Here is a 13,228-nt window from a genome sequence, read left to right as displayed (position 1 = left end):
AGCTTGCATAGTGTATGCACAATGGGAAACCGAAGGAAGCACTGCTGTGTAATGTTTTGATGAAAAAACTGTGAATTTACTTTTAGAGGATTATTACTTCGGAGATATCTCATGGACTATCCTAACTAATTGAAAATAAATTCAAGAAAAGCACTTTCTAAAAATTGTCATTATTGTATGTTCTGGGGAGATCTTTTCATCTCAATCTCAGAGTAATAAACATAGATAGAGGGAGCAGATGTCATTTTCAGTAAGAAAATTGTGTCCCCAACATGAACTATCAAATTTGACATGAAGCTCGCGGAAATGAAAGCATATTAGTGATACGATATTTCACTCAATTCGCGAGTTTCTCGACGAAGAACGCACTTCTTAAGTCCTATAATGAATCAACGTTTCATATTAACTCAAAATAATTAAAATAAATACCTAAATATATCAGAAATTTAGAACACAAACTTCAAGCGCGCCAAACGACGTCAAACCACTGATGACACTAGGAGAGCAAAAGTTGCCAAACCTTGGATTTTAGCAGGTAGATACAGAAAATAATGAATATTCTGCTTATTATAAATTCGACAATCAGGAAAAATACCGGATTCCAAATATTCAAATTTGCATATTTAATCGAGAATCACTGAAATGAATATATTTCATTCAATATAATATATATTCATAATGATATAGTAAAATTGTGGATTTGAAAATATATCACAATCCGACAACGTACACTAACCATGTTGGGGACATGTGAAAATGTACTTCCTCTATCTATGTTTATTATTGTATGTAAGTATTATCGCCAATGTGTTTTATTAAGTCACTGTAGTTGGCAGTAGTAATATCCCTAGGACATTGATAATAGACAAGATAATTTTATGAGAAATTTGTCATAAAATAAGGAGACAAAAAATTTATGACTTTTTCTAAAATTTAACTAAACATTAGATTCGTTAGATTTTCTCTATTTTGTCTCATCCTGCACAAAGCAAAGAGTAACAAACCAAGATTTTCCATCGAATATATTACAGTTGAAATAGAGGATACATTTTCATCTATTATTTAGAACACAAATTGTTTATTACTTGAGAAACCTAGGGGGCCAAGCCTTTCGATGATATGTGAATTCTCCAAATCTGGCCCTCAATGGTTACTGACATTTGGAAGAATGCTACAGGGAAAGGAATTTGGCTCTAATGAATAAGGGATTGTCGAGGTAGAAGCCTATTTCGAAAGCGAAAATGAATCTTTCTACAGAAGAAGTATTGAAGAGTTAGATAAACGTTGGAGTACATGTATCGCTCTAGAAACTGATATTAACGAATTAAGTCGAATTTAACAAAAAAATGTACTGAAATATAACATAGATAACACATAGTTCATAGTTCGATTTTTAATAATAATAATAATAATAATAATAAATCACCTTTATTTGTTTAAAAAAAACATAAAAAAAATAAAAATTAAAATAGAAAACTAACTATTATGATAAATAATATAAAAATGGCTGACACCTGCACTTATCTATCTGGTTAATGTATCAGCAAAATGCCATCAACATAACCATTGTCTAACAGAAGACTTCCACGTCAACCAGCGTTCAATAAGGTGCCTGCTATTTCATTTTTCGTCATCTTGGATTGAGTTATGCGGTACTGATGATCCCTAACAAGGGTGAAACCGGTATATCGCTACTCTCTCTCGATGACATGCAGTCTCCTTGGCTTACTTTCGATTATGATTCCTATGTAATGACGTGGAAGTCTTCTGTTTGACAATGGTTATGTTGATGGCATTTTTGCTGATACATTATCCAGATAGATACACACTTGAAATTGCACTTCTTCTTTTCCTTTTGTATTTTCTTTAACTATTATGATATGGCGAAGTCTAGCTAAGCTATTCAAACTGTATCACGTCAGAGCACGAAAATAAGAAAAAAAAATATGTTGCACAAGATACCGAAAAAAGTTAATATAACATAATAACAATCATGAGAAATGACCTGATATGAAGCAGGTATGTTGATTCCCTCACATTGCTACATCTGGTTCTGGTATTATTTAAAAGATACTATTTTTATCTGATAATTATTAATCTTACAGCTGTGCTGCTATTATTTTCGGAAGTATTCTTTCAATTCTATTGTTTGTGGAAGAACTAGTATATTTCATTCGGAGTGAAAATAAACAAGGCTCACAAATGAGTGATATTATACCAAAAAAAAATAACACCCTAATTTGTACACTCCATAATAAAATAAACGATTTTCAATTAACACAGTTCGTTAATATTTTACGACCGTTTAAATCGTTTGTGACTAGATTATAAGACGACCATGTACAAAATATTGTATTCTTGCAAAGAACCCCCTCCCAACGTTCACAACCCGGCATTGAAAATACAAAATATCCTAATAGCATACCACAATTTATTTGTGTTGCTGCAGAAATAATTGCAATAGTCAATGTTTACCCACCGCTAATGTACGTGACCGTGCAAAGCCTGCTACCAGGAAATTATTATGCTTTATTATTTATGACTAATTCGTGAAACAATGTTCCTTGCAGTCGGAACAACAAATGATCGAAAAAATAAAGATCGAGATCTCTAATACTTTCAGAGATATTTTCGCGAAAGTCCTTGACCTCCTTCGAAGGAGCTATTAGTTCAAATGTCTAGAAATGGGCGATATTCTGCAGATGAAGGTCGACCAGAGGAGGATAGCCTATAAAGTCAATCAAGCATTGTGAAACACCGAGAGAGGTGCAACAATCGATGAATCATTGAGTTTCGATTGGTTTTGATTTCATCCGAGTGGTCTTCAAGGTGTCTACTAATTTACGGGCCCATTTGGGGTGTTCCGCAGGGTTCGGCAATGAAGATACTCATCTATGTTGCCCTGTTTGCTTTAACAGCGCGAGTCAAGTTTTAGTACACAAACTAATAGATCTTTTATGCAATTTCAAATAAACGGAGATACAGAGTGATAAAGTTAAGAAAAAAATTGTCACCAGAAAAGCTTTATCGACTCAAGGAAAGAGATCCAAGTATGTCTTGATCACTTTCGCAACATGATGTCGAGCATTGTCATGCTATAAACTCACTTTATCATGTGTATTGCGTCAGTTTGTCTTTCAATGCTCGGCTCAAACGCATAAATTGCATTCGAAAACGATCGCCTGTGATTGTTTCAGTCGGTTTTAAAAACTTAAAATACACTACGATGAGCTGGTCCCAACCAAATACTGAGCGTGACGTTGGAACTGAGAATATTCGGTTTGGACGACGACATGCCAGTGAAAAAGTGATTGCCAAGGTTGAAGCCTATTTCAAAAGCAAAGACGAACATAGTTACAGAAAAGGGATTGAAAAGTTGGAGGAGTTTAGAGTACATAACGGTTTTTTTTTTCGAGGTATATAACTTTAGGTTGGCATTACTGTTCAAGATGGCGACCGATTTGATAGCTGTCAAGTTATTTATCCTCAGTTTGGTTTGGCAATTCATCATGAATAGACTCAAGCCAGAACAACTCTTGCAAATAGTGCAATTTCATTTCGAAAATAATGGTTCTGTGCGGAATACGTATCGCGCACTACGTCCATTTTATTTTGTTTAGCGATGAAGCGCACTCCTGGTTGAATGGCTACGTCAACAAACAAAACTGCCACATATGGAGTGAAGCAAATCCTCAAGTGTATGTCGAAACACCGTTACATCCAGAAAAACTGACTGTTTGGTGCGCTTTATGGGCTGGTGGAATCATTGGTCCGTACTTCTTCAAAAACGATGATGGCCAGAACGTTACAGTCAATAGTGATCGGTATAGAGCCATGATTACTAACTTTTTCATTACTGAATTGAACAACCATGATGTCCAGGAGCTGTGGTTCCAACAAGACGGCGCAACATGTCACACAGCTCGTGCCACAATCGATTTAAAGACACGTTTGGTGACCGCCTAATTTCACGTTTTGGACCTGTAAATTGGCCTCCAAGATCTTGTGATTTAACACCGCTAGACTACTTTCTGTGAGGCTATGTAAAGTCATTGGTCTATGCGGATAAGCCACAAACCCTTGACCATTTGGAAGACAACATTCGCCGTGTTATTGCCGATATACGGCCACAAATGTTGGAAAAAGTGATCGAAAATTGGACGTCCAGATTGGACTACATCCGAGCCAGCCGTGGCGGTCATATGCCAGAAATCATATTTAAAATGTAATGCCACAAGATTACCTTGCGGATAAATAAAATTCATGTCAATCGAATAATCCATCGTTGTTTTATTGCGATTTAAAGTTCTATAGCTCTAAAAGAAACACCCTTTACCATCCTTGTTTTTGGAATATTCTTCGAGCAGTCGAATATAATAAACCAAAGCTTAAACTTTGCTGCGTTTTCTTTATAAACTTTCCATTTCAATCATAAGACCGTTATTAATCGACATTATAACCATATTGTAGCACTAATTAATTTCGTTATCTACGAAATTAACATTCCATTGATAACTCCACCTTCCTTATTCACCCAAGCAATATGGGAAAATATTTCAATCATTTACTTGCTATTTTGAGAAATTCACCAAACCTTCTATGGCATTTCTTGACGTTCTTCCACCGTTGTCAATTAAAATTCAATTCGAGAGCTACACTTGTTATTCAAATTGCCGATATTGAAATTTGAATAAATATGGCTGGTATTCCATACGATCTTCAATGTAACATGACCCCTGTATAGTGGGTTCATTGTACCCTTAAGTGCGATTACTAGAGAGTTTCAGTCGTAAAAACCCCCATAAGAACTAATTATTAGTATCAATTAAATTAATTTCTGGAACTGAACAATTCAGAACATACTGGTTGGTGTCATCTTCCTATAGTCAACTCAATGTGGCACAAGAGGATTTGAGTTGTAGATAACAGATTCTTTCGCAAGCAATTGACAAAAAGTAGTAGAAAGTAGGAAGCTTTTGAGCGCTTGATCTAATTCGTATACTTAAATAATTTTGTCGCGTCTAGGTTTTTAATTCGAAATACTAGATTCATTCAGTATTCTAAACACTTATTATGAAGTAGTACTTAGAATGAAGTGATACACATTTCTCTATTTCAGTATATCGTAATGAGTTCAATACAGTGCTAAAAAGAGTGCTGTAATGAACTCATTACAGCATTGTTTCCAGTTATATTTTTCATTTTGTTGTTGTCTACACTGACTTCCGATCCTATCAAACTTCAATTGTCAATATAATATACTTCAGATAGTGAAATGCTTTGTAACTCTATTCGTAATTTCTCTTGATTCTGGTGGTGTTCAATCGATTTCGTCAGACATAAATCATGAATTTAATGCGTACTTATAAATTGATTCAAAATTGGAAACATATGATTGAAATTCGAATTCCGTAATCTGTCAATTTTCGTAACAGTCACATCAACTGCCAAGATACAATACAAAATTCACTAGGATATATAATCTGAATTTTTCATTGAATTTCGACAATGTTTCACAAAACTTGACTGAAATAGATAAAATATCGTCTAATACTCGTTGCAGAAGGCAATTCCAACACTCATGCGTATTTCGTTGCTCGTTTTCGAATTTCGCATTCGTATTCGTGTTGTAATAGGAGCCCATTCTGCAACTTGTTTTAGAATATTCTTTCTCTTCTGGAGGAAATGAAAAAGCATATAAAAAAACACGGACCAATAAAATTTAAAAACAAAATGTTGTTTCAAAAGATGCTCATTCAAAAAATGTCACCAAATTTTTTCAATCTGCTCTAGTATTTGAAATACTGGTTATCGATGTTAGTTCAGATGTTAGTCAAAAATAAAGAACTAAATATATCTAATGGCCAAAATAGAAATTTCTTACCCAAATTTAGAATTTAATTAGCCAGATTTATGTATAGAAAGGTATATGTAGAAAAATATGATAATTCTGAATAGAATTCCATTTACCAGAAAGACAAAATTGATAATTTCGTAGTTTTCAAAGCCAATATCTGAAGATCAATCGATATGTAAGGTTTGCAAAAATTTTTCGATAAAGTCAATATAATTGAAATATGATTCCTTGAACGCTTGAACACTATAATATTTCATATAGAGTCGAAGAATACGAAAATATTCATTCAATGTTATTCGACCTCAGCGCAATAAAATACATACATACACGTATATTAATATTTTAAGGGAACAATGGTCCTTTGATATCTGCTTAATTCAATAGACGAGCAGTATCATGAATCCTATTCAACACAGATTTATCAGTAAAGTTATCGATAAGATAAATCTAGCGCGCAAAAAATTTGTTGCCAAGTAACACTCTATTATTATGCTTCTTCTTATGCTCTTGATATTGATCAAATTAAAAATTCACGAAATGCATTTCCTTGTCATTTTAATTTATATCATTCTTGACAGTCCGAATCTATGAGTAAGTCAATAAATAGGACTATACTTTTCATACTGTCGAAGTGCCTATTGCTGAATAACAATAAGTGAATAGGCTCAAAACCGAGCCTAAAACAATTACCAAAAAAAAAAGGATGGTATGAAAGTGCCAGCCCTCTGTGAGGAATTCAGCAACCAAATAGACATAAATCGTCATGAAAGACACGGTATAATAAGGAGTTAACATAAAAATACATGCCGAAATAGGCACGAAAAAGGCATGTTGTTATGAGGGTCAAACGAAAAGCAGGACCATATTTTTTATAGTGTCGAAGTGCCTACTGCTGAATAACATTAAATGAATAGGCTTAAAACAAGCCATCTGTGAGGAATTCAGCAATAAAATAGACAAAAGTCGCCAAAAAAGGCAAGGTATAAAAAATTATTAACAAAAAAATACATGTCGACATAGACACGGAAAATGGCAGAGTATGATGCGATTCAACCGAAAAGTAGATTTGAAAATTGGCACGAAAAAGGCGTAGTGTAATATCGGTTGATCGAAAAGTATACGACGAAATAGGCACGAAAAAAGCATGCTGTTATAAAAGTTGAACGAAAAGTAGACGTAGGAATCGACACGGAAAAAGGCATAGTATGATATGACTCAACCGAAAATTAGATCTCGTAATAGGCCCGAAAAAGGCATAGTGTAATATCGATTCATCGAAAAGGAGACGTCGAAATAGACTAGGAAAAAGTGAAATACCGGTTAATCAAGAAGTGGACGTTGAAAAAGGCACATTGTAAGGCCGGTTATCGAAAAGTATACTTCTAAATGGTCACGAAAAAGGCACTGTCCAACACAAATCAATCTAAAAGTAGACGTCGAAATAGGCACGAGAAAGGCAGTGTTATAAGAGTGAAATGAAAAGAAGACGGAAAAAGGCATAGTGTGACAGGACTCAACCGAAAAGTACCACTTAAAAATAGGTACGAAAAAGGCATGGTGTTAAAAGGTTCAAATGGAAAGAACGTAGAAAAAGATTCGGAAAAAGTGAAATACTGGTCAATCAAAAAGTCAACATTGAAATAGGCACGAAAAAGGCACCTTGTAATACCGGTTATCGAAAAGTAGACGTCTAAATATTCACGAAAAAAGGCGTCTAACAACGGTTAATCGGGAAGTAGACGTCGAAATAGGCACGAAAAAGGCAGTGTTCTAAGAATCAAACGAAGAAGAGGTGGAAAAAGGCATTGGTCTCAACCAAAAAGTACACTTCGAAATAGGCATGAAAAAGGCGTAGTGTATAATATCGGTTAATCGATAATAATACGACGAAATAGGCACGAAAAAGGCATTGTATGATGATACGACTTAACCGAAAAAAAGATCTCATAATAGTCCCCAAAAAAAATGTGATATCGGTTTATCGGAAAGTAGACGTCGAAATGGGTACGAAAATGGCATGGCGTTTTTAGAGTCAAACAAAAAAACGTAGAAAAAGATTCGAAAAAGTGAAATACTGATCAAAAAGTCGATGTTGAAAAAGGGAACCTTGTAACACCGGTTATCGAAAAGTATACGTCTAAATAGGCACGAGAAAAGCACGGTCCAACACCGGTTGATCGAAAAGTAGACGTCAAAATAGGCACGAAAAAGGCATAGTGTTATAAGAATCTAATGAAAAGCAGACGGAAAAAGGCAAAGTGTGACTGGACTCAACCGAAAAGTACACTTCGAAATAGGCACGAACAGTGGCGTAACTAGAGTTGACTCATGGGGGGGGTTATGGGTAGTGGCAAGTTTTAGCGAGTGACCTGAACTGAAGTGAAAAGCGGGGGGGGGGGGGTTGGGGGTGGTTAGATATCGTTTCCATTCGAAGATTTGTGAGAAAAACTCTTTTAAAAAAATTATTTCATCATACAGGCACAATATATATTCTACTATTGAATGCTACACTCAATAAACAATGAAATACGTGTAAGAATTAAAAAAAGATTGAAAATATTCTAAAATATGAATGTATAAGTGAAAATTGCTATCACGCTCCTCTATAAGTCTATACAATCATTCAAGAAAGTCTAAATTCAAGACGGCGAGGTGTTTTTGGCAGCTCGTCCAACACTTCAGCAGCATTGATATCTAGCTCTCTGTGAGTATTGAGCATAGCAAGCCCGTTCAACCTTTTCTGGGCAGTTGTGTTCCTTAAGTATGTTTTCAATCTTCTAAGAGATGAGAAGGACCTTTCACTGGGTGATGTCGATACAGGAAGAGTGATAAGAATTTTCAGGGGGGTGTTGATAATGGGGAAAACATCTTGATGGCAGGCAGTGTAATAATTGATTGCCTTCCTTGAGCTAATTTTCAAATCTTTCACCCTCTCGTACCACATATGGAGTTGCCCAATGGCAGCGATGTCACCAATTTGAATATCTTCCTGATAGAAATTCAGGAGCTTTTTAAAACTTTCTTCCTGTGTTCTGGTGACTTCAGCATTACTGGTAGAGGTCGGTATAAGACACTCAAAACTTTTCAGTACGTCTTGATGTTTCAGAAAGCGACTATTTAATTCACTTAAAAAGTGATCTAAAAATGGCAAAAGTAGGGATATCTTAAAGTATGATTGAGGATTGTCGGTTTCAATGTTGCACCTAAGAGTTTGTCGTCCAGTTCTTCTTGGGGCTTTTATTGAGGTACTGAATAATTCAGCCATAGTCTCTGATGCGTTAAATATGGTTGCGAATTCTTCTTCAGCATTCGTTCTGATTTTTTTCTATCGTCCCTTTCAGATTAGTCACCATGTTCATAGCATTTAAAAGATCGATATATTCATGCTGCAAAAATCGAGCAAGGGGTAAACTTAAGGAAAATACTCTAGCCATCACTTGCAAACTGATTATAAAGGATGAACTCTGAAGTGCACATAAAAGCTGCAATGCCATCGATGCTGATTCTACATCCTTCCACTGTGAAACTTCTTCAAGAGCCTCCTGGACAGCAGGTAACATTTCTTGAACTAGTAATATTGAATCATGGCGCTCAACCCACCTAGTTGGACAGAGTTGTTTTAGACGAGTAGATTATCAGTTTATCAATTGCTCTTGTAATAACCTCCATTCTTTTTGGGGTGTTAAAAAACACCCATAGTTTTGTTGCAGTCCCACAGCAATTTCTGATCTCAGAAATTGAACATGATGCTCTTATAGCAAGGTTTAAGCTATGTGATACACAATGGACATATATTGTAGTTGGATGCTCTTCCATTACATATGACTGTGCTCCGTTGAATTTTCCACTCATTGCAGCGGCCCCATCATATCCTTGCCCCCTCAAATACTTTGTATCAATTCCAAACTCGCGTAATGATTTCAAAATGACTGTCGCACGGTTTTTACCAGTTAAATCAGAAACAGGTACAAACTGAAGGAAATCTTCTTTAATATCATTGTTGTATAGAGGTATCTAACGCCGATTGATGCTTGTTCTTGTGTTGAGATGTCTGTCGTTACATCTGCAAGAACAGTAAAACATTTCGCGGAATTGACCATCTCAACCAATTTCTTCAACATTCTTGCTTAAATAGCTGATGAATGAGAAAATTGCTTACACTTCAAATAAGCATTTTTTCAATTTGAAAATATTTTTCTTCTCACAAGGATACTTCTGTAATTCCACAATAACAACTTTGAAAAAGCAAATCTTCCAAGTTATTTTTTATTGTTCTGCCAAAAAAAATTTTTCCTTCTGATCAATGGGGGGGGTTACGTCCCCAATAACCCCCCCCTCGTTACGCCCATGGGCACGAAAAAGGCATAGTGTTTTCAGGTTTAACCGAAAATTCGTCTACATACAGCCTTCTGTCGTGGAAATGACGAACATGAGTGTAAAATTTCGTGACCCACATCTGGCATACAGGGTGATAAGGGATCTTACAGAATAAATTAACATTCCATTATCGGGATAACGACATGGCCGTACCGATAACTGGTTCCCCCGAGAGTAACTCCGAAAAAATGATAGATACGAAATCATCCATCATGATCGCATGAGTTCAATTAACTCGATCCTTCGTTCAATAACAGACGAAATTGATCTGAAATATGAAAATAACTGGCGCCAAAACACTTCCCATTATCAAGGAATTGTTGCCTCAATAATTTTGACTGATTGATCGCATTGCGCGTCATTATTATTAGGGCACTTGATAACTAGACCGATGAGTTCTGTGAATTGTGTTCATTATAGTGGTTTTTCCATGGAAAACGATGTAAATTTAACACAATGGCTTATTATCACTTCGTATCACGAAGAATACCACAATTGGTTTAAAAATGCAGAGACTTTTACACAATGATGCAGTATTTCTTTGTAGCTCGTAGGTTGATTCCGTCTTGGTAAATGGACCAATCGATGGAGATTGCATTTTTTCGAAAAATTCTGTTTAGATGAGAAATTAGGAGAAACAGGGCATGTTTGATAGTGATTAAATTTTGGCATCCATCTTTGTTTTCGTATATTAGTTAGGTACTAATATATTATAGTATAAATATAGAATAAATATAATACGCTTACAAACGTTTCTTCCATAATTGGCAAGACAAAAAAAAACACCTTCCAATGTGAGAATGTAATGTTGTCATACTTCTTCCATTTGTGCACAATCTACATTATGATTAAATTATTCCATGCTGAAATCTAACCTTATATAAGTTTCCTTCAGCCTTTGAGAATTTTGAAGTCGGCTAGATATTTATATAGGGTTTACTTATGAAGTGACAAACATAGATAGAGGGAGTAAACCCAATTTTTACATGTCCCAAACATGGTTAGATTACGTTGTCGGCTTGTGATATATTTTCAAATCCACAATTTTACTATATCGCTATGAATGTATATTATATTGAATGAAATATATTTATTTTTGTGATTCCCGATTAAATATGCAAATTTGAATATTTGGAATCCGATAATTTTCCTAATTGTCGAATTTATAATAAGCAGAATATTTATTATTTCTGTATCTATCTGCTGAAATCCAAGGTGTGGCAACTTTTGCTCTCCTTGTGTCATCGGTGGTTTAAAGTCGTTTGGCGCGCTTGAAGTTTGTTTTCTGAATTTCTTATGTATTTAGGTATTCATTTCAATATATTTTGAGTTAATATGAAACGTTGATTCACTATGGGACATAAGAAGTGCGTTCGTTGTGGAGAAACTCGCGAATTGAGTGAAATATCGTATCACTGATATGTTTTCATTTCCGCGCGCTTCATGTCAAATTTGATAGTTCATGTTGAGGACAAAATTTGCTTAATGAAAATGACATATGCTCCTCTATCTATGTTCATTACTGTGAGGACGCAGGCAAATGAACAATGTCGTAATCCATAGAATTTCAAGTCAAAATTATAATTTTCGAATGCAGGACAACCTTCCTGGTTTAATTGGTTTTATCATCAACAGCCAACATAAACGTCAACAAAACCACCTTCAACCCATATTCTTCAAGTTGGCATTGATTGTTCAAGTTCCAATAACGTTTCTGTTCTGAAAAATCCTGAAATCTACTTGCAGATAATATTACCTACTATACCTAGGTTAGTAATAAATCTTCTGCTTTATAGTATTTTCAGAATTTCCTGGAAACGTCGTACGATCCAAAATTTGAATATAATTTACGTATGAATGAACGAAAGCCTGAAAGCTTCTGGCTTCAAGTCTTTAATTTCCTCACATTTTTTTTAATAGATCAATTCTAGGTATATTCCCTTTTGACCAAATGTAAATATGATTCCTTTCTACTGAATTTCTGAAGGTTTCTCTACAACATCAACATCGTCAGGTGAAAAAGCGCAGAAGGAATATCCTTCCTTGGATTACAACAAAACGGTATCAATCTAGTGAAAACTGCTTGTTTAGTCAGGCCAAACAACATTGCAACATCAGGTGTAGATCCGGCAATAAGCTAATCGAAATTATTTTGTGTTCGCTGACCGAATTTGGTCGTTCTAAATAGATTTAGTGTTGTAATATCACAAGAATAACCGTGAACTAAATTATTTAACTTATATTTGGAAATAGCGAAGGTGTATATCTTGTCTGCTTTGGTTGTTGAACATCTGATACAAGTATCGATAGCAGTAAAACTTTCATAAGACTTGTAACTGAGTTATTGCTGTCTTTCTGTGATTGAAGACAAATTTACGCTTTTATTCCTTTAGCTAAATGAGTTATGGGTGCTCAAGATTTCTATAAACATGAAACAAATGACCTGTGTTTGGTCAAATTTGCAATAATGCCAAAATGATGTATTCCACAAGTTTTCTTCAACCTTCACCTTTTAAATATCAAAACTCAACTTGAAACAACTGATGACACTAGGAGAGCAAAAGTTGCCAAACCTTGGATTTTAGCAGGTATACATATACAGGAAATAATAAATATTCTGCTTATTATAAATTCGTCAATTACAAAAAATGTCGGATTTCAAATATTCAAATTTGCTTATTTAATTGAGAATCGCTTAAATAAATTTCATTCAATTTAATAAACAATATGCATTCATAACGATAGAGTAAAATTGTAGATTTGAGAATATATCACAATCCGACAACGTAATCCAACCATTTTGGGGACATGTAAAATTTGCTTGATTTAGTTCATTACTCTATGCATTAGTCAGAATTCAATATAAATTTGGGATTTCAACTGAAACTAAACACTATGTATTACCAAGAATGAAAATATAAAATATAAGAAATTATAAAACTCAAGAAGAAACCAAATATAAAATTTCACGGTATTAATACCTATGAATCTAAC

This window comes from Harmonia axyridis, chromosome 1, assembly GCF_914767665.1.
Source record: "Harmonia axyridis chromosome 1, icHarAxyr1.1, whole genome shotgun sequence".
NCBI lineage: Eukaryota > Metazoa > Arthropoda > Insecta > Coleoptera > Coccinellidae > Harmonia > Harmonia axyridis.
The sequence above is the reverse complement of the archived record's forward strand: the minus strand, read 5'-3'. Positions refer to the sequence as shown.